Source organism: Homalodisca vitripennis, chromosome 2, assembly GCF_021130785.1.
Source record: "Homalodisca vitripennis isolate AUS2020 chromosome 2, UT_GWSS_2.1, whole genome shotgun sequence".
Classification (NCBI taxonomy): Eukaryota; Metazoa; Arthropoda; class Insecta; order Hemiptera; family Cicadellidae; genus Homalodisca; species Homalodisca vitripennis.
In genome coordinates, this window is record NC_060208.1 from 215,786,321 (window position 1) to 215,811,738 (window position 25,418).

General features: G+C 35.6%; 2 pseudogenes; both read right to left on the reverse strand.

The window, feature by feature from the left end:
- Positions 1 to 1,308: 1,308 nt before the first annotated feature.
- LOC124355396 lies at positions 1,309 to 3,507 on the reverse strand (annotated as a pseudogene).
- A 15,889-nt stretch (positions 3,508 to 19,396) lies between these two features.
- On the reverse strand, positions 19,397 to 20,721 carry LOC124355397 (annotated as a pseudogene).
- Between the last annotated feature and the right edge of the window lie 4,697 nt (positions 20,722 to 25,418).

Genomic DNA, 25,418 nt, shown 5'->3' on the forward strand with positions numbered 1-25,418 from the left:
CATTCAAAATGGATCATTTCAAATCCTTTTTGCTCATTTCGTTTTTTTAGATGTCCTTCAGACAGACAGATATGGAATAGTACAAAACAAGTTTTCATCCTTCCGTCAGACATATTCTTTTTCCTCATGATATGTATATGCGTATCATACATCAATGACGCTTAAATTACGTTCATACTTGGACACACAACCTACATAAAGTTCATTTTTACAGAAATCTTAACCACTTAATAATTTTTTTATAATTATTGAATTTTTTTTTTTTCCACAGAAATAACTATCTTCTTAAGGATTATTTGGGTTTCATTATTTAATTATTTGAGGTTTTTAAAGAATCAGTGTTATTTTTAAATTGTACGTACTAAAATAGCAGACAAACAATTGAGGACAGTTTATCATTAGGTAAATATTTATGTGGAATATAATTTTTAATACATTATATCTTTTTACAGTCAATGTTCATATGAATATTTACCGAAAAGGTAAAAATTAAACTTTCCATTGAAAGATTAAATTATTTGTATTTGGTTATTTCCAAAAGATAAAAAGGGTTATTGTTAATCTAGAAATTGCTTGTAAACTGTCTTACATTGTAATAAATAAAATAAACAAAGTATGTAATGTAACGTATATTAATCAAGCCCTTTTTTAAATTTAAAACATAAAAACTATGAATATAACTGATATTGTTTAAAGATATACAGCCAAAAATACATCTTATCTCTTTCAGTATCATGCAACCTGCTGGGGTTTTGTAAATTGAGTTAAATGTAATAATTTATTCACTCGTAATAGTCGAAAGTAGATTTTTTTAGAGGATGTTTGAATTTCTGAGACAAAATGTTATGTCACATATGTCTCATGATTACATATTACTGTTTAATTTCGTGTACACAAATATTTATAGAAATGACATATTTCTTAAACATAAACACTCACTGTGGTATTTTAACTAAAACAAATCCTCAATATAAAATTTTGTGCATGTTATATAAATAATTCAAATTGTATAGCTTACCAATTCAAAATATAAATAATGCAAAATATTTACTAGAGAACTATTCATTATTGTTTACTATTAGTTTTGATCATTATATTATATAAACTTAATTTAAAGAAACTAAACTTCATAATATGTTTTACCCCTTGACTAAAAAACTACAAACCAATATATTGTGCATGTCTATGAAGAGTTTAGTTAGCACAATAAAAGTTTATTAATATTTATATAAGGTTAAAAAGTAACTAAGATCTCAATGCTCAGGGACGTTTAATAACTCGTCAATATGTCATATACAAAGGAAGTGCTTAAACCTTGGGATAGCTAGCCATTGTGGCGATACCGCACATGTTATTGTGGTTCCTAGCCATCATGACGTAGCCGTTCATGCCCCAGTTACTTCCCAAGGAGTTCTTCACCAGCCAGTAGGCACCACCCTTCTTGGCCGAGCTATAGCCAACAGCCAGAACACCGTGGTTTACATCAGTTGAAGAGCAGTCAGGATTCTTGTACACTCCTGGAAATCAATGAGAGCACATTACTTAATAAAGACAAATGCAAGGTTATTCGAATTGTCACAGGTGGAGTTGTTACTGCAGAATAAACTTACCACTCTTGTAGTGTTTAAAGGACGTGTGCTGAGCGTCAATGGCGACTGAGATCGGCCCAATCGTGGCCACAGCCTTCTGCAAATCATTCTCGCTGCCTGTGGTGATGTCAACATATCCAGTGACGGTGGCTCCCTTGTTCTTGGGGTTGTAAGCGGCAATTGCCACTCTGTAAATTAAAACATGTATATTTTCTTTCGTGTTTAACTGGAGGTATCTGAAAATCAAGTATTAACACATGAAAAAATGAGGATGGGAAAATGTTACATTTACCTTATATTGTACCATACATTACAGCAAAAAAGGTCTAAAATATTATCAAGCACTGTTATAATTAAGTATTACGTATGAATATTAGCGCAAAATGTGCTATTTTTTAACTAAGACACATATCAACAACTTAATAATGATTCCAGTCACATTCTATTAGTTTTGTATTGAGGATATTTGCACAACATTAGCGTGCTTTTTTTAGCAGGACAAAATATAAGTTATAGAAAGAAGCAAGGAGTATTATTAACGTACGCCACCCTGGTAGGGGTAAGATGCCTCTGTGTCAATGCCCTTGTTCGTTTGCACGTAAGAAAAGGCAAAGTCCATTTGACCACCGAGACATCCAAAGTTTCCTTCAGCATTTGAGCAGTCCATAAGATTCTGTTCACTGAGTGACACCAGCTTCTTAGACTTCAGGTATTGTTGACCCTCAAGACTTCCAGTCTGTTTAACACAACGTCATTTCAAAACAGTTTAAATTAATAATTACATCTATTTCCTTACATGCATATAGCTGAGATTTCAATATACCATTAATAATTTAGAGTACATATTTTATGACCACTCAAAGACTTACAGCACTAAAAGCCCAGCCAGCTCCACAAAATCCTTGGTCCTTGACTTCAGTGACAGCTCCTTTCTTCCTCCAGTCCACGTTTTTAGGCAGCTTGACGTTCTCTGAGTCATCGAAGGCATCTCCAGTCCTTTCGTGTACCACTGGGCGCTTGTAGCCATTCATCATGGTCACGAACTCCTCGGTGGTCTGTGTGGGAGTTGAAAGTATTTATATATGTTTATTATGCACAAAATAACAGATAGAATAACACTAGCTGTATTACCCGATGTTTGGAACCAAGCACTGGATCTTACATTCAATAAAACGTGGCCCTCAAACTCTTTTTTAAAGTAATTCAATGTGTCATTCGTTTTTGTTCTTCATATCGAATTGTATTGTGTTTATTAAAATAATTACATACTTTTCGTTTGTATTTTAAGTTTTTAATTCATTTTATATATGTAGACTTTTAATTTTACTTAATTTCAATTAATATATGTTAAGCAATTTTTGTAATTTTCTATATAAAGTATAAGTTAAATTTTACCGCAAATTATCATACTAATGTAAGTTTACTGTATACAGTGTGAGTTTGAGTGGTAGAGGACTTGATAGCCTTATCTCTGCCTCTTTAAGAAAAGCATTTTTCATATAATGTAGTAACGTAAATGTTCTATTCCTATCCATGGTTATATTTTATTTGCATAGGAACTTTAAAATTTCAATAAAAAATATGAAACTCAGTTGCACGGTATTAATAAAATATAAATTTTTGTGGGTAAAGTAATAAAAATATCGTCTGTATATATACTTTTTAAATACAGGTCAATATATTAAAAAATTATGGAGAGCATTTGTGTGATAAATTTAATCATCATAGTGTCTCGCAAAGGACTAGATATCACCATATCATACTGCATCCTAACGTTATTTTTTTTTAAACCTATGAGTGATTATGTACTCACCAAATCGGAAAATTTATTGATTTCAACATCAAAAGTAACTTCGCCATTTTCAAACTTTTCATTGTGCTCTCGTACAAACTTCAGGTTTTCCAGGAAAATATTCTTTCTGTTCTCTTTCTTCTTCTGGTGTATCGTATTCTCTTTCGTGGGCCACCTAAATTACAGGTTTCTATTAGATTTGAAAAATTTAACGTCCCAATGTAATATTACTTATACATATACCATTTTTAATGTCTTTAGCAGTAAATGAATCTCTTTGTTTGACAGTTTTAAAAATTTTTGGACTTTATTGGAACGTACGTTTATAAATTAAAATTAAAATTTTTAAATAAAAAGAATAATTTATTTGATACAATATTCCTGTATAAGAAAAATTGATTTTAAAAACCATTGGTTATTATAAGCTATAACATGAATTAATTTAATTCTATGTATATAACAGGAAATTATTTTGTGTAATATATATATATATATATATATATATATATATATATATATATATATATAATTTTAAAATAATCATTTATATATAATGAATACTTTTTTACTATGTATTTTTAATATTATTACGTACTACATACTATACTATTATTAGGTTAGTAGTTTTTTTCATTACTCTTAGTAGACATAAACATTTAATATATACCTAGTTGATTTACAGACTATAATATATGTCATGAATCCATGAATATTGTTCTGTTACAGTAATATTAAAAAGAACGTTAATGATTTGATTAATATAATCTAACTACAGTTTTTATACAGCTATATATCCTCCAACTCTCGTATAAAATATATAGGTCAATCTGATTACAAACAGGAGATCATAGTCACACTTTGTGTGGGGAAGAGTTCACTACGTTCTATACAATTCTTCATAACCTTCGTGGTCTAAATGTATTCTGTATTACCTTGAACATTTCCCATTGGGCATGATCTTCCTCGGACACTTCCGGAGGATGGGAGAGGGCGACGGCCACCATGGCAGAGAGAAGTAAGAGTTTCATGGTTACCTGGAAAAATGGTTTGGTCTTCTATTTGTTATTATCTAACAACCACTACATTATCGTATTGAATTGATATAAATAATACACGATTCTTATCGTGATGTAAACCTTTGTTTTTTTAATCAATATGTTTTATATCAATAAACCATAAAACGTCCAGTAATGGTCCTGAAAATTAATATTTCAAATGTTAAATTTTGAAATAGAAGCAAAAATGCTTCTGAATACTTTTATTTTTATCATAAAACTTAGAAATCATCGTAAATAATAATATCTTATAATATAATAAAAGGTAATGATAAAATGTTATATCAGGAAATTCTGTATAGGTTTTATGCTTAAGACGCCAAGCAATTTAATTAATACTGAATACAAAATGTACCAATGTACCATTATATGTATCCATCTCAGATAGTAGATTTGTTTTCGAAAATTTCATGAAACAATTACAATGCTAGAAAAAAGTAACAGTATAAATATTGCAACGACGAAATCTACAACACTTACAGTTTAAATGTCTCGACCTCCAGACTGTGTGAACGATTGTAGTGTGGATTCTTTCGAGCGTCCGATTTATATACAGTTTTGGGTCAGACGGCCTCCAAGCATTATCTTGAGTGTGATGGACATTCCCAGTTATTCGTTGTAAATACATCAGTCAAGAGCACTTCACCAATTTGATCTTAATCTATACCCTGAATCTTACGAAGACAAGATTCTCTGGGAGAATACGCTATAGATTCGCTAAGGTATGCCTCAATCGTTATTCTTGAAATACACATGATGTAAGATTTTCTTTATTGTCTAGATATTGTTGTCTAGATTTTCTTTATATTTCCTCATGGTTTTTACCATTATAGCCAACAGAACACTCTTATAATAAACACCTGACAAAAAACCATTACTCTGAAGTTATTTTTGCAGAAATTAGTCCTTCATTCTAAGACAATACCCAACGTTACTTTAATCCATGCAGTATATGTAACTGAAACATATTATATACTTTTGCTATTTGGAAACAAGGACTGTTTTGTATACCTAATTAGTTCCAATATCTTTTACACAAATATTTCTTACAACTTATCAAAGGCAATACTAATTACCTTGGTAATGTGTAACTTCAAAAGTTCTGATTATAGGAAAATATGTATTTTAGGTTTTGTATGTAACTATGTACTGTGTTTTAGTTTTCTTTTAAAATAAAAATTCACAATTATTACAAGATTTGTTGTTTTGTAGTTGTTTTTCCATGAAACTATAAATATAGTACTTCTGAAATATAAACGTACAAATGTGTTATGTGCTTTACTACCTCTATACGACCCAGTTAAGAGAATATAACACTGTACTTTTTAATTCGTATGTATTTTTTTCTTTTTGCAAGATTAAAAAATATATGTTCCCAATTATTGGAAATAAATATATGTATACATATATACTCTACAGTATAAATACCTTCTAATAATATTATAAATTTGAAAGTGACTTTTTGTTTTGCTTTCACGCATAAACAATCCATCCAATCTGTTAAATTTTACATTATCATTCTTAGGATCCCTTCTAAGAATATTGCTCTATCGGAAAATTAAATCTTGGTCTCTAAAAATAATACATATTCGTTTAAAGAGAGCCTGTTTAATGTAATGGACTTTTTTATTTATTGTAAACACTGTACCATGAACAGACTATTATACGTTTAATTTATATATTTCCAACTGTAAACGTGTGTCAATTTCTAGTCGTCAAAGCATAGAGTAAACTTAAAAGTAACTCTTACTATTAATTAAACGTTTTCTCTAGATAAGAAAATTGTAAATTTCAGTAAAAATATATTTTTAAAACGCACATTTTATATATATATATATATATATTTATATATATATGTCACACACACACACACACACACACACACACACACACACACACACACACACACACACACAACACATATATATATATTTCAATTTAAATCTACTAAGGAAGCTTATGGACATTGATAGCGTGACTGGCTAAAGGGTTTTCTATATAGCTATGGACAATGCAAATCGATGGCCAGTTACTCGTATGGGTAAAGGATTCGATGTTTGGCCGACATACTGTTTTTCACAAAATTTACAGTCATACTGGTAATTAAGGTTTTTAGTGTCACAGTTGATAGTTCCTTTGATCGAATATACATGATGATAACATAACTTTTGAAATCTTTACATGTAGACATGATCTTACAGGTTCCACAACGAGGTTTTGGGCAAGGTTTACAACCAAAAGACTGTGATTCCTTATATATCTCTTTTAGAGGATCAGTACAGACCCAAAATCTGTTTAATGTAGGTGGGCTTTTGAATACAATTCTTTGAGATTTTTAAAATAAATCTTAGTTTTCTTGAGAACTTTGAAGTAGCTTAAAGGCTGTCCTCATGGTTGAGTTGATTTTCTGAAGGCTAGGATAAAATTGTGTTATAAATTTTCGGATCGTTTTGGGAAAAGGATAATGATTTTTGTTTGATGGTTGATTCAAATTGTTCTTGATAACTTTATAGGGATATCCTAATTTTCTAACACCCACAAATTAACTTATTGATATAATTAATAAAATCGTCCTTATTATTGCAAAGATTTTTCGCACGAATTGAAAGAATCTTCGGAATACTTTTTTCACATAAGTGGGGTGACAACTATTTTAATTCAAATACTGCATAGTATTGCTGTCTTTTACATGTATTTTAGTGTTTAATAAACCAGACTCTATAAAAACATCTACGTCCAAGAAAGTAAGAATTTCATAAGAACATTTCTAAGTAAATTTGAGGGTTAAAAACTTGTTCAATGCATGTAGAAATTCTTGAAGGAGTTATTCATTATGATCCCACTGAAAAAATACAACATCAATAAAACGAAACCAAACTAAAGGAAAATGGTCCTGTGAATTTAGGAATTTTAATTTAATTTTAGCAATTGAAAAGTGAAACTGTACACCAATTGGTACTTCAGAGAAGACATCCAAGAGGTCTTAGTTTAAGATAAATTTATTTTTCGTCTACTCATTCACACATGTTATGTCGTGGACCATCAACTGCTGATCTACCGTATTTATTTATAATGTTTGTTTTTCTTGTTTGAGTTCTTACCTATTTTTTGTCACAATTTGTGTAAATATATATACAAGTTATGTTTATCTGAAGAAGTGTACCTAGATACACGAAAATGTATACATTTTTCGAACCAATATAACGTGGTTTATTTCTTAGAAGAGAATAACCTATTTCTTGTGTGTGTATATATATATATATATATATATATATATATATATATATATATATATATATAATTTCAATAATATTTTGTTTTTTATTATTATGTTTAGTTTTGGTATTGAAACACATATGTGAAAGAAACGGCCAAATACAAAATAATTGAATCGAAAAGTGAGGGCTCTCTGGTGTAATGGTAGCACATTCACCCGGCAAGTGAGAGATCCGGGTTCGAGTCCCGGCGGAGCAAGTACTTTTTGAGATTCAATATTTATTGAAATTAAATTAGGCTATTGCCACTTATACAAATTTAATGAATGTAAACAGAAGTCATTTGACAGGTATTTGGTCTTCCGATCATATGTTAACTTGGTTATTGAAACACATATGTGAAAGAAACGGCCAAATACAAAATAATTGAATCGTAAAAAGTGAGGGCTCTGTGGTGTAATGGTAGCACATTCACCCGGCAAGTGAGAGATCCGGGTTCGAGTCCCGGCGGAGCAAGTACTTTTTGCGATTCAATATTTATTGAAATTAAATTAGGCTATTGCCACTTATACAAATATAATATAGATATATATTATAGATATATGAGAAACTCTTAAATTCTAAACAAACAACAAACTTTTTGATGGATACAATTTTATACAAATATATTATAAATATTATATATATCTATAATATATATCTATATTATATTTGTATAAAATTGTATCCATCAAAAAGTTTGTTGTTTGTTTAGAATTTAAGAGTTTCTCTTATTCCACAACCGTGTTTTGGTCTAAATCTATATTTATACAGTCGGCCTCCAGAAATATTTTGTAACTCATCTACATCAATTGTGCTATTGATAATCTTTTTGACTATATCAGAAATTTTTATAGCTGCTTCGTGGTCTTCCTTCGTGGTGTAGCTTCGTGAGCTGGCTTCGTGGTCTTCCTTCGTGGTGTAGCTTCGTGAGCTGGCTTCGTGGTCTTCCTTCGTGGTCTAGCTTCGTGAGCTGGTTTCGTGGTCTAGCTTCGTGATTTTGCTTCGAAAAATTAATTGAAATAAAATAAGATATTTTTTTCTATGTAAATGGAGCTTTTTTTTTTTTTTTTTTTTTTTTTAAAAACAGAGGGCCAGGTTTCCCTAGGCCTGGTAGTTGCCTCTCAGCCATCCGGCTTATTGTGCACCCTCTCCCAGGTTTAAGCTGTATCAAATCCCAGGCCTTTACAAAACCATGAGATCTTCTGAACAATGCCTTCCTGTTCCAACCCCTCTTCCGTATGCATAAGAACACCTAGGGATCTTGAGCGTTTGCTCTGTAATGCCGGACATTCAAATATGACGTGCTTGGGCTGTTTCGTCAGCCTCGCCCCACATTTCCTGCACAGTGTTTCCTGAACTGGAATACCTATTCTGTTCAGGTGACTTCGGAATATCCAATGACCTGTAATAAAACCAGTCACCTTTCTGATCTCCGTTCTACTCATTCTAAGGGCATCTGCTGCAATGTTCCTAGATGGTCCCTTGAGCATCCGCTTTGCCTGTACATTCCCCTCAGTGTTTCTCCAATGTTGTAGGTGTTTGTTAGCCATCCACACTTGGTAACTGATCTACGTGCTAAGTTATATGAGACCCCACACGTTTTGGTTCAGGACCGGTAAGAAGACGGTTGGCTCCCAAGTTAGCGCAACCGTCTGCCCCTTCATTTCCTGTGATTCCTCTATGTCCAGGCACCCAAGTTAAAATAACTTTATTGGTTTTTTCGCCAGCAATTTCAAGACCTTATGGCATTCCCAGACTGCCTTCGAATTACAGTCATGGTTGGCCAAGGCCTGCAGAGCAGCCCTGCTGTCCGAGTTAATGTAGATGTTTTTGCCTTTGTAGCCCCTTTCCACATTAACTCTTGCACATTCTGCAAGGGCTGTAACTTCAGCCTGAAAGACAGTTGCCAGTTTACCTAGGCTAAAGCTTAAGTTAACCCTCGGTCTGGCTCCCCAGACCCCCTGCCCCAGTACCCTTCAGAGTCTTTGACCCGTCCCGTGTACCAGGTTAGAGCCTTCTTCATGTAGTCAGGCTCACCTTTTTGACCATTCCTTCCTCTCAACAATGTTGACTTGAAATGGTTTTTTCCCAGTCCGTAACCTTTGCCATTCTGTCAGACATCATTTCTAGAATATCCAGTTTGAGAATGTCAAACGATCTTGGAGTGCTTACTAGCATGGTGATAATGCCAGTTCCCCATTGCACTTCAGTCTGTAGGCAGCCATCCTAGCCTCTCCTATGACGAATATGTCTAGGGGTGGGAGGTTTAGCACTACTTCCATAGCAGCGGTTGGTGTTCCTCTCATGGCACCCGTTGTCCCCAAGCATGCCAACCGCTGTACCTTTGACAGGTTTTTTTTGCGGCAGTCACCTGTTTGGACTTTTGGCCACCATACCACTGAGCCATACACCATCATTGGCCTAATGACTCTGGTGTACACCAGTGTGGACATGTCGGGTCTAAGCCCCCAAGTGCATCCTACTGCACGTCTCACCATCATCAATGTAGTCTGAGATCGTCTGATTATGTATTCCATATGACAATTCCAGGTGAGTTTATCATCCAGTTTGACACCTAGATATTTGAACTCCCTGCTTAACTGTATCTGGCCCCCACATAGGACTGGCTGTGTGATTTCCAGTTTCCTTCTTCTTGTAAATGGTATCATGACGGTCTTCGAAGGATTTACTACAAGTCCTTCTTCGTACACACCATCGCTCCACAATGGCCAGTGCTCTCTGCATCATTTCCAGACACGTTACCATATGCTTACCTCTTATGAGTATAACAACATCATCTGCATAGCCTTGAGCATACATACCCTGTTCATTCAGAGTCCAGAGTAAGTCATCCACAACTATGTTCCACAGGCTTGGTGATAATACACCTCCTTGTGGACATCCTCGCTGCGTTTTGACCTCTCTTGTGATTCCGCCACAGAGATGCCTGTGCTCTTCTGCTCTTAAGCATGTTACTTATCCACCTAACAACAGTTTTCCTCCGTACCCCTGGATGTAAGCTTAGACACTATAGAGTGAGTACTCGTATTATCAAAAGCTCCTTCTATGTCCAGGAACACTGCTAAAGCTATTTCCTTTTGTTCAATAGCTTGCTCCAATCTTGCCAACCAGACAGTGTAGGGCTGTTTCACAAGATTTACCTTTCTGATAGGCATGTTGATTTGGATGTAAGGGACGATTGATGAGGACTGTGTCCCTTAAATGCCTATCCAGAACCTCTCTCCATGTCTTGACAAAGAAGGATGTTAGGCTTATTGGTCTATAAGCCTTTTGCAACCTCATAGGAGGGTTTGCCTGGCTTCGGGATAAATATAACCCTAGAGGTCCTCCAAGATGAGGGTATGACTCCTGTCGCTAGACTAGTTCTAAACAGTCGTAGGAGCAGGGTATCACCAAGTCCCCACTCTCCTGCAGTAAAGCGGGAAAAATGCCATCGGTACCTGGTGATTTGAACGGCTTAAAAGACTCCAAGGCCCGTTTTATCCCTAAGTAGTTGATGACAGTCTTTGCAACAGTTCCAGTCCCACCTTAGACGAGCTATCTCTAGGTTCTCGCCGCCATTCACTAACAACTGTTTCACTGGTTTGAAACGATCCTGGGAAGTGTGTGTTCAGTAAAACACTGAAGAGTCTCCTCAGGATCCTTGGTGTGAGTCCCATCTTCCCCTAAGTATAGTACCCACCACCGCATTTGTGGGGCTTCGAGCTAGGACTTCTTTTTGGAGTTTTGCGCAGTCAGGAGCCTTATCAATACTCTGACAGAATTCTCTCCCACGAGTTTCTCTTAGCTCTTCTCACCTCTTTATTGTACTCTGTTAGAGCAGCAGAGTACCTATCCCAGTTCCCTGCACGTTTGCATGTATTATATGCTCTGCGAAGGTTTTTTCTTCAAGGTTTCCAGCCCCTGGTTCCACCAACATGCTTTTTTCCTTGAGTTTTTCTCAATCACGGGCAGGCTTTGTGGTACGATTCTATCATGGCGTTTTTCAAAGAGTTCGCCATGTCCTCGACCCCTTGCCCCTGATACCCATTTTCCCTTACTAGATTGTTTTTTAGCTCTGCATTGAAAGCTACCCAATCTGTTTTCTTTGGGTTTCTATAGGTCTCCTTTATTTTATACGACCTCATGTCAAAGGAGATATACTTATGATGATCTGAAGCAGATGCTTCATCAAGCACACTCCAGTTTAAAACTTTAGTTTGCAATAAAGTTGCTAGTCAGAGTTATATCTAAGACCTCTTCTCTTACCCCTGTACCTCTTCTTTGTACAAAAGTAGTTTACAGCCTTGATTCATAATAACTAAGTTAGATTCTACTATGAAATTCAAGAGCACTCACCCCGATTGTTGATGTTGCTGCTCCCCCAAGCGGTGTGGTGGGCCATTCGCGTCACAAACCGACAATCAGGTGCCTCCGCGTAAGGGTTCCGAACTCCACAAACCGCCTCATCTCCGCAGTTGGCGGTGGTTCTGGAGAATCGTATGGGAGGTAAACTGATGCAAACAGGATTCTGATGTTGCCATCACCTGTCTGCAAGTGAACCTCTGTCACGGCTGTGTCTCTAGAACACATTTTGTGCCATTTTTTAGTGATTTGATTTTGTTACTGACATATATACATGCTCTAGGGTTGTTACTGCCAGAATCATATATCAAATTACCTTTAGCGGGTGCTCATCCCCATCACACGGCTGCCAATGGTCCATGGTTCTTGGATCAGGACCACGCCTATGTCCGTCAGCCAGGATCTTCTGGCAGAGTGTTGCCCGTAGCTGCTCTGCTGTGGTGTAAGTTTATCTGGAGCACCGCTGTCATCCACTATTGATCATTACCCCTCCCTGCAGCTTGAAGGGTGATCCTGTCACTGCCCAAAAATGGGCGCATCGCCAGAGTCTTCAGCTTCTTCAGGGAGTCTTCGTCCACATGAAGGACCAGGAATTCGCCGTTGGTACTAGATTTCCCTCCAACAGCAGTCCATTGATCCGTGTCAAGGTCATTCTGGTTTTTGAGGGCTTCGAACAGCTCTTTGCTTGCTGTCCACCTCGATGTCCTTAGGGATAAAAGTGGATACTTTAAACATCCTTACCAGACTTTTAGCTGGGCCCATTTTCAGCTGAACCCCTTCGAAAGGACTCAGCTCCTGGACCTGCTTCTCTAGCCACACCTTTGTTTCTGTGTTAACACAGCCGACCACTATCGCTCCACCTTCAACATGACAGCTGGACATCCTAACGTTTTTGCCCTTAAAGGCGCGTTTGCCCAGCACTTTCTTCAGGTTGTTGGCTTCTTCCGTCGATAGCTTCACTTCTGGGTGTTCGAGCCGGACAATAGCCAGCTTCTCTCCACAGAGATCCTTTCGGCATATGTTTCGGGTGTCTTCTTAGTGACAACCTCCATCATGCCCCTTCCTTCTTTTCTCCCCTCCCTTTGCTTGTTCTTCAGGTGTCAGCTGCGATCGCTGCCTCTTCACACCTGAATAGCTTGGGGTTTGTTGTTTTTGGGCTGGTGCGGAATGAGTTTTCCCTTGCTCTGAGGCCCCAACAACAACCAAGTTCCCTTTTGAGGAACCGGCTTCGTTGTTGTTTGGTTTCATCAAGAGCTCGGTTTTTCTCTTCCCACCTCTTCTTCTGCCTTTCTTTCCGGGGGATTATCGGCTCACCTCTAGCGATAGCCTCTTCTATCCTCCGCTTTCGTAGTTTCGCCTCTCGAGAGCCGCTTCTTTTTTGGCTCTTCCGGCCGAAACTTCGCCTTCTGACAAGAGAAGTCTGTCTTCCTCCATTGGGGTCATCTCAGACACTCTTAGTTGTTCAATCGGTAGCTCTTCTGGTTGAGTTTCGCTACCTCTTGAGTTTCAGTTTTTTGGTTTTGTTTTTGGTTTGGTTCATTTCTCCATTCTGATCCCACGAGAACCGGGTTTTTTGCGTCCATCTTCCCAGTGACCCGATTAGGAAGATAAGGGTAATTACGACTGGGTGTCCCCATGGTTCCCAGAAGGCTCCGTTGTAGACACTGAATATACCCCCAGTGCCACGAGACTCTCAGCACGGGTACGCATAACACCTTAGTCTGGGGTTGTTGGTAAAGTAGGGGTGGGACCATCAGGAAAGGAAGGGATAGGTAGCTACTCTCAATTTCAGGGCCAAACTAAGAGGGGGAAAAGGTTTTCTACCCTTGTCACTGGAATAGTGACAAGGGAAGGTGGCTTCCCTACCCCTTGCCCTGCCACTCCCTTAGAAGTTGCAGCACAAGACGAGGATGGTACATCACCCACGATCCCATCTGGGACAGTGGCTGATGCCGATGAGGATGCCATTCCCCCACGGGTTGTAAATGGAGCTACTAAAGGAATTAAATGAAGTTGGTGAACTAATATTTAAAGAATATAAGAAATTAATTGATTTAGAAGAAAATAAGAAATAAAAAATTTTGAATTTGGAGAAAATTAAACATAAATTTGGTATGACAATATTTGCCGAGTTGGAAGATTGTAAAGTACACTTGCCGAACAGATTTTTGACTGTTTTGGATGAAAAAAGATTAAAGAATTGAATAAACATGATAAATTACACTTGATTGTTACTGGGAAAAAGACAAAGAATGTGTTACAATTAACTTTGTATAATAAAAGATTTCGAAGACTTTACATTGATTCTAAGGAGATTTAACATTAAAACAGCTTAAGAAAGTAGAAGTAAACAGCTATAGATTCGGTTATTTTTCATTCGTAGGTTACTGTTTGATTTTACAGATTCCTTTATTGTCCTTTAAACAGTATTTTCCATTGATTTACTGTTGGCTCCGAAAGTGGTCTAGAAACGCCATATTCATATCTACTTATATATATACATATATATATATATATACATATATATATATATATATATATATATATATATATTATTACGATTTACAAGTGCAATAATAGGTTTATCCTATTATTTATAAAGGAGTGAGATTGAACACAAATTTTTATACTGCAGACTAGGGAGCCATGTCCAGAAGAGTAAATGTTCCAAATACCTCTCCATGTACTGAAAGTAGATTAGACAAATAGTCGTTTTTTATTGCAATAGGATTTATGTCCTATATTCATATTTTGAATCAACTATGCGTACTCAGTATTCATTGCTACGTCCTCAGGGATCTCTAACCATGTGTTCCGTCCATTCCTTGCAAGGTATTTCACCAAAATAGGCTCCAGGCCCAACTTTGTGTACTATCAAGATATTTTGTACTAAAGTATTTTTAAATATTTTCTTTAAACTACTATTGCTCAATAGCACACACAATTTTAAATAAGATCCCGTTGTAAGTTCACTTAATCTCGCGAAGCTTCTAACGGAAAGAATTCTAGGTATCGTAAAAATTTGTTTTGGTGGTTTTTATATTTATTCTTTGTTTCTGCTGTATTTATTTTGGTTAATATGGAGATAGCGGATCACTACGTTTCGAGGTTCTGATTATGCTACTTTTATGTTGAAAAGCTTTTGCCATCAACAAGCCTCGGAAATTAGCAAGGTATTGAAGCTTTTGTTGGTAACGTAAAATCCAGTAACATACTAAAATATAAACTAATTGTTCAAACATGTTCTGACCACAAAGTACAACAATTGCACTGTTGAATTAACGTTACGATTAGTGAATATGAGCAGAGAAAGCGAAGAATAAGATCAGCTAAAAAGGAAGCCGTCAACTTAACAGGTGGTTTGAGACATACTGTGATATTTACATCAAGAAATAAAAAATCTAACAAAGTACGAGATGATAAATTGAACATCTTAAAAGAGTTCTTTCCTATCTATGAATAGGCTGTTAAAGTACCGCTTTTCACACTACGTCTGCATTTGAACATTGAGGATTTGGCCTTAAGTAGGAAGGTATATGAACCCAGTGATAAACATACAAGTTGCAACAAGTTACACATCGATCTCTCGTCTTTTCAAGGCTAATTATTGGAAATATCATTTGAAAATCTTAAATGAGTTCTTTCCTATATTTGAATAGGCTGTTAATTTCATAAGAAAATTCAAGTAAATTTGAAGGTTGAAAACGTGTTCAATGCATGTAGAAATTCTAGAAGGTGTTCTTCACTATGATCCCACAGAAAAAAATACATCATCAATAAAACTAAACCAAACTAAAGAATAATAGTTCTGTGAATTTAATTTCTGTGTAATTTTAATTTAATTTTAGCAATTTAAAAGTGAAACTGTACAACAATTGGTACTTCAGAGAAGACATCCAAGGGGTCTTAATTTAAGATAAATTAGTTTTTTCGTCTACTTATTCACACACGTCATGTCGTGGACCATCAGCTGCTGATCTACTGTATTTGTTTATAATGTATGTTTTTCTTGTTTGTGTTCTTACCTATTTTTTTGTCACAATTTGTGTAAATATTTTATACAAGTTATGTTTATCTGAAGAAGTGTACCTAGATACACGAAAATTTATACATTTTTGGAATTCATATAACGTGGTTTATTTTTTAGAAGAGAATAACCTATTTCTTATGTATATATATATATATATATATATATATATATATATATATATATATATATTATTACGATTTACAAGTGCAATAATAGGTTTATCCTATTATTTATAAAGGAGTGAGATTGAACACAAATTTTATACTGCAGACTAGGGAGCCATGTCCAGAAGAGTAAATGTTCCAAATACCTCTCCATGTACTGAAAGTAGATTAGACAAATAGTCGCTTTTTATTGCAATAGGATTTATGTCCTATATTCATATTTTGAATCAACTATGCGTACTCAGTATTCATTGCTACGTCCTCAGGGATCTCTAACCATGTGTTCCGTCCATTCCTTGCAAGGTATTTCACCAAAATAGGCTCCAGGCCCAACTTTGTGTACTATCAAGATATTTTGTACTAAAGTATTTTTAAATATTTTCTTTAAACTACTATTGCTCAATAGCACACAAAATTTGAAATAAAATCCCGTTGTAAGTTCACTTTATCTCGCGAAGCTTCTAACGGAAAGAATTCTAGGTATCGTAAAATTTGTTTTGGTGGTTTTATATTTATTCTTTGTTTCTGCTGTATTTATTTTGGTTAATATGGAGATAGCGGATTACTACGATTCGAGGTTCTGATTATGCTACTTTTATGTTGAAAGCTTTTGCCATCAACAAGCCTCGGAAATTAAAAAGGTATTGAAGCTTTTGTTGGTAACGTAACATCCAGTAACATACTAAATAAAAATAATTATTCAAACATGTTCTAACCACAAAGTACAACAAGTGTACTGTTGAATATTAACGTTACGATTAGTGAATATGAGCAGAGAAAGTGAACCATAAGATCAACTCAAAAGGAAGCCGTCAACTTAACAGGTGGTTTGAGACATACTGTGATATTTACATCAAGAAATAAAAAATCTAACAAAGTACGAGATGATATTGAATTTGAGAAATAAAGGGGTAATTGATATGAGATCTGTCTGTTTTACTGATTTGTTCGAGCAGTAGGTGAACATTTCTTAGAATATTTCTTGAACCACATTTTACTCAGCCTTGGACTGAAGTGTATTTCTTCGTAAGCTTTAGAAACTTTTATATGACCTTACAATATCGATTTCTCGTCTTATAAAGGGTAATTATTGAAAATATCAACTGAACATCTTAAAAGAGTTCTTTCCTATCTCTGAATAGGCTGTTAAAGTACCGCTTTTCACACTACGTCTGCATTTGAACATTGAAGATTGGCCTTAAGTAGGAAGGTATGTGAACCCAGTGATAAACATACAAGTTGCAGCCAGCCACGTTATATTTGCATATTCTGCTTCATATAGTATTTAAGCGTAATAAATGCAGAAAAAACATTTTATCATACAAAGTTTTTATCAAAGTTTGTTTCTGTAACTGTATTGTCAACTCTGTGTACACTAAGTAATTTTATTCAGTTTCTAACAGTAAATCAAACCTATCCTGCCATGAATACTAGACAGTTGCAAACAATGTCATCTATATCTCATGAGTTTGATTAATGATCTGATGACATTCTGGTCTAGTCATCAATGATCAACTTATTGCTGTTTCAATGTGATCACGATCGCCCCCTTTTCGGAAACATCTGGCTTTTTTTCTCTGTCGCTGTTGATGATTTCATACATACTTTTCTGTTTTTAAACACAACATAAGTTACCAATCGTATTTTATTTTTCATATTTGTCCTAATAGCATAACGTATGATTACACCACAATACGTTTCGTACCAGGCTCCGCTAACTGTGAATGCTACATTCAAAATGGATCATTTCAAATCATTTTTGCTCATTTCGTTTTTTAGATGTCCTTCAGACAGACAGATAGGAAATAGTACAAAACAAGTTTTCATCCTTCCGGCAGACATATTCTTTTTCCTCATGATATGTATATGCGTATCATACATCAATGACGCTTAAATTACGTTCATACTTGGACACACAACCAACATAAAGTTCATTTTTACAGAAATCTTAACCACTTAATAATTTTTGTAGAAGGATTTTTGTTAATTATTGAATATTTTTATATTTTTCAGCGGAAATAACTATCTTCTTGAGGATTATTTGGGTTTCATTACTTAATTATTTGAGGTATTTAGGGATTCACAGTTTTTTTTTTTTTATTGTACATACTAAAGTAGCATACATACATTTGAGGACAGTTTATCATTAAGTCCATATTTATGTGAAATATAATTTTTAATACATAATATCATTTTACAGTCGATGTTCATAGCCGTATTTAAATTATGAATACTAACCAAAAAAGAAAAAATTAAACGTTTAAATAAAAGAATAAATAATTTGTATTTAGTTACTTCCAATAGATAAAAAGTTTTATTTTTAATCCTGAAATTATTTGTAAAACTGTCTTACACTGTAATAAATAAAATTAACAAAGTATGTAGTGTAACGTGTATTACTCAAGACTTTTTCAAAATTTAAACATAAAAAATATGAACAGAACTGATATTGTTTAAAGATATACAGCCAAAAATACATCTTATCTCTTTCAGTATCATATAACCTGCTGGGGTTTTGTAAATTTAGTTAACTGTTAAGGTAATAATTTATTCACTCGTAATAGTCGAAAGAAGATTCTTTAAAGGATGTTTCAATTTCTGTGGCAAAATTTTATGGTCCAATTCCTTTTGTCTTAAAACTTTACATTGTTCTGCGGGAAATCCGTCACATATTTCTGATCAATACATATTACTGTTTAATTTAGCGTACAAAAATATTTTATGAAATGAAATATTTATTAAAGGATATATTCACTCTCTGTGGTATTTTAACAAAAAAATCCTTAATATAAATTGTGTGCGTGTAATATGCATTATGTTAAAATTTAAAAATTACCAATTCAAAATATGAATAATGGATGATATTTACAAAAATATTTACTAAGTTTATTATTAATTTTGATCGTTATTTTTTATACAATTCATTTTTTTATTTAAAAAGGAAACTTCATAATATGTTTATTCCTTGACTAAAAAAGTAAAAATCAAACCTATTGTGTATGTCTATGAAGAGTTTTCGCTTGTATAGTTAGTACAATACAAAACAAAAGTGTACTAATATTTATATAAGGTAAAAAATAACTAAGTTCTCAATGCTCAGGGAAATTTAATAACTCGTCCATATGTCATATACAAAGGAAGTGCTTAAACCTTGGGATAGCTAGCCATTGTGGCGATACCGCACATGTTATCGTGGTTCCTGGCCATCATAAGTTAGCCTTTCATGCCCCAGTCAGTTCCCCAGGAGTTCTTCACCAGCCAATAGGCGCCGCCCTTTTTGGCTGAGCCGTAGCCAATAGCCAGAACAGCGTGGCTTAGATATATAGAAGAGCAGTAGGGATTCTGGTACACTCCTGGAAATCAATGAGAGCACATTACTTGATGAGGACAAAATACAATGTTAGTCGACTTGTCACAGGTGGAGTTAGTTACTGCAGTATGAACTTACCACTCTTGTAGTGTTTAAAGGAAGTGTGGCTACCGTCAATTGCGACTGAGATCGGCCCAACCGTGGCCACAGCCTTCTGCAGAGCCTTTCTCGCTGCCTGAGGTGATGTCAACATATCCAGTGTCGGTGGCTCCATTGTTCGTGGCGTTGTAGCGGCAAGTGCCAACCTGTAAATTAAAACACGTATATTATTTATTAATGTGTAACTAAAGGTATCCGAAATTCCAGTATAAAACATGAAATTAAAAATCATGAGTATGAGAACATGCTCTCATCGCCCTTATATTTTACTATAAATGGCAGCAAAATAAGATCTGGAATATTTTCTAGCACTGTTATAATTAAGTAGTACGTATAAAAATTAGCGTAAAAAGTGCTATTTTTTTAACTAAGACACATATCAACAAGTTTTGACTGATTTCAGTAACATCCTATCAGGTTGTGTAAAATATATTTCTACATAACATTAGCATTATTTTTTGCAGGACAAAATATAAGTTATATGAAAAAGGAAGGAATATTATTTTACGTACGTAACCGTCGTAGGGGTAAGATGCCTCTGTGTCAATGCCATTGTTCTTTTGTACGTAAGTGAAAGACTTGTCCATGAGACCACCGTGACACCCATTGTTTTCCTTCAGCAGTTGAGCAGTCCAAAAGATTCTGTTCACTGAGTGACACCAGCTTCTTAGACTTCAGGTATTGTTGACCCTCGAGACTTCCAGTCTGTTTAACACAACGTCACTTCAAAACGGTTTTATAGACATTTAGATCTATTTGCTTATATACAAGACTGAGATGTCAATATATCACTAATAATCTATATTAAAAATTTTATGACCGCTCAATGACTTACAGCACTGAACGCCCAGCAAGATCCACAAGATCCTTGGTCCTTGACTTCAGTGACAGCTCCTTTCTTCCTCCAGTCCAAGTGCTTAGGGAGCCTGACGTTCTCTGAGTCGTCGAATTTATCTCCAGTACTCTCGTATCCATCTGGGCGCTTGTAGCCATTCATCATTGACACAAACTCCTCGGTGGTCTGTGTGGGAGTTGAACGTATGTATTTGTATTCATATATGTTTATTTTGCACAATATAACAAATAGACTAAATACAAGATATTGGTAAACTTAATATATTTTGCTTGGCTAGGCAATCTAGACTGTAGTACTAATACTGTACTAAGACTTTAGACTGTAATACTAGTCAATTAGTAAAAACATCTAAAACTAAAAACATCTAAAACCTTGGCTTGCATTGAATGGGAACTTTTGAGTAGTGAAAAGGGCTATGTTATATGTTTAGTTACTATAAATACTAGAATCCTGGTTAATATGAATCGAAAACATGGGGCATGGTTTAGGGATAGATATTATAAAATCAAATGTCTATACATATTTTTTTGACATCAATGTAATTTATTAAAGACTACTTTTTTAAATTTACCAATAGATAAATCTTCAGCTTGCGATTATGTCACCGTGTTGAGGGATGCTTCTCCGGATGCGGCCGTCTGTTGGTTCTCGTTTGCCTCTGTGCGTGAGGCTGACGTATATGCCGCGTTTTCGACGATTACTAGCAAAGCTGTTAAGAGTGATAATATAGCCCTACGATTTTTAACCGTCATCTTACTAACAACACTGCCTATTATAGTTGTTATATGTTAGTGTTCTTTGAGTTCTTCTGTATTAACCCAATGTTTGGACCCACCCATGGTTCTCCCATTAAAGAAAACGTGTAACCCTCAAACTCCTGCTGAAGTGATTCTATGTGTCTTTCATTCTTGTTCCTTCATATTGAAGTGTATTGTGTTTATTACAATAAATACAAACTTTTTTGTTGTATTTTAAGTTTTTAATTAATTTCATATGTGGACTTTAACTTTATCTACAGTAAATTTAGTAAAGATAAGCAATTTTGTAATTTTCTATATAAAGTATAAGCCCACCGCAATTTTATCACACTAACGTAATTATACAGTATACTGTATGAGTTTGAGTGGTAGAGAGGAATTTGATACATGTATCTCTAACTCTTTAGTAAAAGCATTTTCCATATAATTGTATAACGTAATTTTTTATTCAATTCCCTGTTAATATTTTACATGCATTAGAACTTAAAAATATCTATAAAATATAAGTAATTCAATTGCAAGGTATTTAGAATATATTAATTTTTTTAGTTAAAGTATTAAAAATATCTTCAGTATATATATACATTTCAAATACAGGTTAATATATAGAAATATCTAGAACAAAATTCCTGCGATAAATTTAATTAACGTAGTGTCTCACACAGGACGATATATCATCACATCATACTAAAACCGATAGTTATTTTTTGTAAACCTATGAGTATTTATTTACTTACCAAATCGGAAAATTTATTTATTTCAACATCAAAAGTAACTTCGCCCTTTTCAAACTTGTCATTGTGCTCTCGTACAAACTGCAGGTTTTCCAGGAAAATATTCTTTCTTTTCTCTTCTTCTTCTGGTGTATCGTATTCTCTTTCGTGGGCCACCTAAATTACAGGTTTCTATTAGATTTGAAAAGTTAACGTCCCAATGTAATAATAAACTATACATATGCCATTTTTAATATCTTTAGCAGTAAATTAATACCTTTGTTTGACAATTTTATAAATGTTTGGGCTTTATTGGAACGTAAATTTATAAATTAAAATAAAAATATAAAAAATTAGGAAAATATTTATTTTATACAATATTCTGATAAATCAAACTGTATAAGTAAACTAGATTTTAAAAGTAACGTGTATTATAAGCTAAAATCATGAATTAATTTTATTTTTCGTATGTAATAGGGAATTATATTGTGTGACGTCGGGGCCCATGTTCCCGCCGTCTGGAAGTACTGGAGGGGGAGGGTCAGCAAGGTGAGCGCCCGAGGCGGTGTGGTACGTGAGAGACTCCGGCGCGAGCGGACGTCCGAGCTCCCTGAGGGCCGATCTAGTGTAGGGCTTAGCCTAGTGATGGTCGTGACGCGTGGTGTCCATGGTTCGGAAGTGTTGTCGTTTGAATAAATTTGCTGTAATCTGAGCTGCGTTTGATTCCTGAGTACACCCCCTTCGCCCCAGCTGAGCAGGAGGCGTGACAAATTGGTGGAGGCAGCCGGGTATCCTGAGGTGATCCAGAACCAAAGACGGATTAACGATCCCAGGTTAGTAATATAATATTTAATAGTAATATAATATAATAGTGAATATTTCTTTTTAAAATTCGGATTGTTTTTTTTTTAAGTAAAATTGATTTAAGTTGAAAAAAATGTAGATTAAAAGAACAGAGAGACAAGTTAAGTTATTTGATCCAAATAATTGTAGTTAACCTTTTGAAAGCAAAGTGTAATTTGGAGTAAAAAATTTTATTTGTTTTCTCGTAGCTTGTAAGCCGTACATAATTTTGTAGTTGTTGTAAGAGTAGCCTACTTAGCAGCCACAGTGCGTCGAACCAAGGTACCGGTAAGGGAGGCAACCTACCCGTGATGTAAACAAAGGTGTTTCTTTTTATTGGTGAATAGAATAATTTTGAGAAATAGTTTTTGTTTTTATAAAGTAGTTAAAAAAAAAGAGAGCTTGTCCATGGGTAGGCCAGGTCAAACCCAATTGGTACGACGACTGTCGCGGCATTGAAAATGTTGTGGGTGTTTTGAATAACCCTTGTGTTCAGGGGAATATGTATATTTAAATTGTTGATTTGATTTGGATTGTGATTGTGATTTTGATTTTGTTTTGATTTAATTTGTTCTGATTGGTTTTTTATTTAAACCTTAATTCGTGATAGGGTGGAGCAATCGTATGTCGTCCCCAAACATCAAGTTTAGTGTAAAAACAAGAAGTCAGTCCAAGGCTGACATCAGTTAGTGAGTGTGTTCCCGAAGACCCAGGACAAACACAACCCCAAAGACATCTTGAGGAAGTAAGAACCGTAGCTGAAGTCGATTTAATTCCCCCACCTGGTAGTGGTCCTGACGGTGAAGAGGAAAGTAGAAGCTATGGCTGAAGCCAGGGGGGCCTTGTTATTACTCCAGGAACGTTCAGGGGCGGAATGGAGGACAACGTGGAGGAGTATCTAGCCCCAATTTTGGGAGAGTGGCAAAGGCCAATGGCTGGAACGAAGGATAAGATGTTGGTTATTCTCCCCTGTTACCTGGAATGGGGCCGCTCTGAAATGGTACAAAACCTAGAGCAATCTTTAGGAGGCCAATATCACCTGGGAGCGGGTAAAGAATGGAATGAAGGATACGTTTCAAGCAATCGCTTGGGATGAACAGATGGAGTTCCGACTGCGGATGCGGATGCAAGGGGAGGAGGAGCCCGTAGAATCGTATGTACAAGATGTGTTAAATTTATGTTCAAAAAGTGGACCCCGGAATGAACGAGAGAACTAAGATCAAACATGTTTTAAGAGGATTAAGGCCATCTCTATTGGAGAAAGTGATGGTGATGACCAATGACACTCTAGAAAGCCTACTGGCTAACGTAAGGAAGATCCAGACCGCACGTTTCATGGCTGGACAGCGGTAGAACCACCTACTGGGGGAAGTCTCATCAAAGACGACAACTACAGGGAACGCCAGTCAGCCATCAAAGAACGGAAAGAACACAGGAGCTAGAAAGCAAACTAGAAAAAACTTAACAATCTGAATTTGCCAAGTTAAGCATGCGTCTTCTAGAACAGCAGGAGAAGAATCGAGATACACGAGGCCGCATGACTGAGAACAATAAGCAACAGCCAAGGGTTCAGTTCGAAGTTCCGAGGGAAAGAAGAGCACAAGATGGTGAACAGTATGGAAGGTGGAACCGAGGGAGAGCAAGAGGAGCCTACTCCACCTCGAATCGTGGAAGAACTAGTGACGGTCCGGGAGAGTGATATGCTACCAGTGCAATAGACCCGGTCATTATGCTGTTGCCTGTCGCTCAGGAAATCAGGGAAACGACAGAGGGAACCACTAAATCAGGGAGCGAGTGGTTCCGCTAGAATGAGCTCCCGACAACAGAGGATGAGCGTCTTGTGCCAAGAACATGAGCGCCGAGAATGGTATGACACATGGAGGAGATACAACCGTAAAATCCACGCCATGAGTATCGCCGTGGAGATTTTACCCACGCTATACCCAAGGAATTCCCTCGTCCCGAGGCCAGTACTGTTAGAACCGTGGGAGTATTGGAAATAAAAGGAAAATTAAATCAGAGGACAATGCCAATTATATTAGATACTGGGGCCTGTGTGAGTTGTGTTGATGAGAATCTGGTAGCCAACGTGAGAGACAGGATCAAAGCAGTACAAGGAATGAATGTTTAAGACAGCCACCGATGAGCCGGTACAGATTTTGGGTAGAATAGAAATTATCTTAGAAATCAGCCACTGTGTGATATTGTTCCCAGTGTTTGTGGCCAAAGGAGTGGGTGACTGTTGTATCCTGGGTAACGATTTCCACCTGAAGTTTGGTACAACAATAGATTTCTCGAGGTGAAGAGCCCAATTTATAATCGCCAACGGAAGAAAAATCTCAGTAGATTTCCTCAGCGCGGAAAAAGACGCCAAGTATTTGCGTCCACCTCCAGACCCCTCGTGGTTGAAAGCACATACAGTTTGAAGAAAGACAACAGATACAGGCGAGAGTAATATGTGATGATTCTACTGAACTCCCTCCAAGAAGTCAGAGACTCCTGAAAATTAAGTACGAAGGTTTGTTGC